Genomic DNA, 4,335 nt, shown 5'->3' with positions numbered 1-4,335 from the left:
ACAGGAAAAATATCAATTCAAGTACCTGATGCCGCAAAAAGATAAAGCATGCCAAAGATATAATTTAAATTGCAAAATCATAATGTCTTGTCATACAAATTTAGGTTTAGATTTTGTTTCTAATCCTTGTTCTAAGCATTTAGCTACAGAATTTACGCCCTTCGATCTCTACTGTCATGGAATATATATTTTTAATTTATATCATTTTTATTTAAAATTTTCTATTTATCTTATATTTAAATTTATATATCAAAATATTTTTTTTATTTCAAAAGGCCGCGAAAATGTGATCATATAAAAGAATTTTTTTTTTCATTCAATAAGAGGTCGCATCTTAAATATGTTTGACATTTATTTTTTTTAAAGAAATAATTAATTATTAATTTAATAAATAAAAAATAATTAAAATAATCAAATTATATTAATAAGATTAAACAAATTACATTTAATGAAGAAATAGTTTGCGGTTGAACAAATTGTTTTGAAAACTAATTTTCAATAATCAAAGATATTATTTAATTGAGTCGTGAATTATGTCGCTCTCTTTAAGACGTTTTGTGATACTGCTTAAAATTGTGTGAGACAGACTATCAACTACGATGTTTGTAGGATAAAACAGTCTAGTTATATTGTATCGTTATTCTACTGCACTGAAGAAAACCGTTCTAGAACTATACCCTCTAAACATGACAGTTAAAGTAACTCGTAATATGGGTATTGTGACTATCCAAAAGGAGTTAAACAGATCAGTTGTTGACTCGATGGAGGGCACAAAAAATGTGTGTAAAACATGTCAAAAAAATAATACACCACTTAGCCCAAGTTTAATCGATAGGATAAACCAAAGTGACACGCATGTGGTAGTCAGTTTAAATGTGTTCTCTCCTATTCGCACCACTTAGCCCAAGATTAAACGTCATATCGTATATGCATTATCATTGATGCGCTCCACTACTTGAAAATGACCATCACCTCGTTGTTGAAGCTTGGACTTCATAAGAGAAGGAAATCGTGTCATTCTAAAATGCATGAGTCTACGTCAACAACAAGATAACCTATAGAGTATCAAATTAGTCCTTAAACTACATATTTAGTGTATATTTGGTCTAGGGAATTACATACTATTTTTTTTAACAAATGAAATCACATACTTGGTATGAATGAGGTCTTTGCAATTAAAAAATATAATATAAAGGAGTTAACTTTACAAACTTACGTTAAAATGAGAGACTAACTTAACATTTTATAAAATTAACTAACCAAATTGACACATCTTAAACAAAATGTGAGACTAAGTTGAATATTTATTAATTATGGAGAAAAGTTGGACATATACTATTTTATCATGTATAATGACAAATTTATTCGCGAAATAATAAACATCACCCAAAATAGTATTTAAATTTTCGTGAATCTACGAATACATTTCTAAAATTACAACGCATCTATAAAAAGTAAACCATGTTAACATTTATCTTTTGAGGCTATGACATGGTGCGTTAAGTAAACATCTAATGTTTCATGTAAATCCCAAATCAACATCACATCACTATAAACTTCTATGTGGTGTTAGATTCATGATTTTCATGTCAACTCCAATGTTGGTTTAGCTCATAAATTTCATATGCAATTTAGTCCATGATGCTGTGGCAATAATATAGAATCCACATAAAAGATTACACATTAATTTAACTTACCAAGTCATAGAATCTAGATAGTTGAGCGGTCTAGAGGTCCAAATCTTGTAACCATTCTTCAAAGATAGTTAGTTGTCTTTCAAATATTAACGAAGTGACCTATTAGTGCTCACAGAAGACATCCTTTGGTAAATGTTGACAAAGTTTAATGAATGTTCTTGCACGTATAATTAGGCATGTGACAAAATAAGATTTTAAGCAAAATATTAATATTTTAAGCACTTACATTAGAAAGAAATCTCGCCGTTCTTGTTTAACAAACCAAACAAGAGTAAACACTTTAAAGATTTTGAAGTCTATACCAATTTTACTTTTGATTGACAACAATTATTTTTATTAAGTTAATGAACTTTTTCTTGTTATCATGATCGTAATCCCGCCAAAATTTTGTTTAATAATGAAGTATAAGAAATATTTCATGATATCATAATAAAGTTTAAAATCAATTTTAAAAAATATAATTCAATATACATATTTAATTGATAGAAGATACTAACAGACTAACTAATTAAGAATGAGAGAGAAAAAAACAAATTTTAAATTGCTAGCTGCCCATATCAAATAGGGAACACATATAACTAGCAATAGAGGCAATATCCACCGTTTGCCTTTGCCAAAAACATTGAAAAATGCCTTAATTTAATGTACAGCATACTAAGTACTAATAGTCAGACACTATTTAAAAAATACTATACACAACAATTTCTTAGTCTCTACGTTATCTGTAACATAACTTTAAAAATACGCAACTATATCTTAATCTCCAGATTATCTGCAACACAAAGTGCCAAATCAGAGCACTAGTCCCAACATCAAAAGAAAGAGTGATGGCCTTAATTGAATTGTAAATGCAGAATATGAATATTAAAGAAAGCAATATTGCCATTGAGCAAAGAAGAGCATCCGATTTGAAAATTAGGGAGTGGAATAACAATTAGGTATTTGATATTCATCCTCCATAAAATATTAGTAATATCAATGTACAATATTAATTATATACTGATTTGTCCAATACTCATAAATTAAAGTATTTTAATATATTTAAAAAAATATTATTTGTCAACTTTTTTATATTTATGAAAGATCGTTTTATAAGAAAAAATATTTCACTGTTTATAACATAAACATTATATTAATTATTTATATTTTATTGTAGAAAATATTTATTATTTACTATTATGAATAATATAATTCAAAAACAATTATTATTTTATTGACATTTTTAGTGAATAATATTTAGTTATTGTAATTTTAAATGATAAAAAATATCTATAAAAAAAACTTAACTATTAATTTAAATATCAAATATACCGATATATATCGAATTAACACGTGAACTGTAAAAATATTTAATAAATATTATTACAAATTAAACCAAAAAAAAAATATAGTTTGTAGTTATTAAATCTTTATTCAACTGAGTGAATCAATATTGTTAGATTAAACGTCATATCTTAAATTCAAATGGTTGTAAATATATAAATTATTTTTCGTGCTATTTTCCTAAAATAAAATAATGTAGCTTTATAAGTGCATAAACACGGAGCAAATTTACGTTAGACGTTATTATATATAATGTTCCAGGAAATCAATCAACAAAGGGGTGGTGGCGCAGTTGGCTAGCGCGTAGGTCTCATAGCTTTTGAGTAATCCTGAGGTCGAGAGTTCGAGCCTCTCTCACCCCATTCTTATATATTTTTAACCTCTAGATTTTCTTTTGCAACTCGTTGAACTTCCTGTTTCATGTACGTCAATATGTTTTTCCTTTCGTTCTTCTTCGACTAATAATTACCACTGCACTTAAGCAAATTGAGAATCCAATGCTAAACATTTTTTGTTTACAAGTTGCCATGTGGTTGTGTAAGACACATGTGTCATGTATTTAAATCATGTCTTAGGATTGGAACACACTTTTCCTTTTATTCCTTACCAAACATGAGTTTGTTATGGAAATGCAAGTGGCCTATTTCTAATTTCGTATTTCAAGTTCCGAGTGGAGAAAATTAACAAATGAATATATTTCAAGTTCGTTTTACAATTACAAGACCGTATTGTGTGTATAATAAGAAGTTATTTAGTTGGAAAAAATTGTACTTTAAAACGTATGAATTCCCGTTTGCAAATATGCACACAGTTCCACAAACAAATCCTTAAAACAATATAGGACTTATTACATTCAGCATTAATGATCAAGAAAGGTGTGTTATTAAAGCAGTTTTTCAGGCTAGAAACTTTACCTTAATCTTCCATGACCTTCGCAAGGTTAAATTGAATATTCTTACTCAGAATTTGACAAAAAATTGTCTTTTTAAAAGAGCGATTTATTAATGATTTTGTAATAAAAAATATTTAAAAATTTAATATTCAAATTAGTGAGCCTATTCTGAGACATGACTAAAAAACTTCAAACAATATTATTGACTATAAATCATTGCACTAAATATTGACTTTTACCAATATGACATGTTATAATTCCACACTTCACACCTGTATTTTCACACTTGTATTTCCAATATGTGTAGCATCAGATATAACTTAATTTTAGTTGATACGTTTTTTTTTAAGAGTTTAATGATGAAACTCAAATATACACAATGAGTAGACAATAAATTTCAGCTGATCATGTGCATGTTATTTT

General features: G+C 27.3%; 1 non-coding gene across 1 annotated transcript; it reads left to right on the top strand.

Annotated features, from left to right (window-relative positions):
- The first annotated feature begins 3,297 nt into the window (after window positions 1-3,297).
- Window positions 3,298-3,382, top strand: TRNAM-CAU (transfer RNA methionine (anticodon CAU)). Its single transcript is given in 2 exon segments — window positions 3,298-3,335; window positions 3,347-3,382. It is a non-coding gene; the product is annotated as a tRNA-Met (tRNA).
- Window positions 3,383-4,335: the final 953 nt, after the last annotated feature.

This window comes from Cicer arietinum, chromosome 5 (genome assembly GCF_000331145.2).
Source record: "Cicer arietinum cultivar CDC Frontier isolate Library 1 chromosome 5, Cicar.CDCFrontier_v2.0, whole genome shotgun sequence".
In the NCBI taxonomy this organism is placed as follows: Eukaryota; Viridiplantae; Streptophyta; class Magnoliopsida; order Fabales; family Fabaceae; genus Cicer; species Cicer arietinum.
This window is presented reverse-complemented; position numbering and strand designations above follow the sequence as displayed.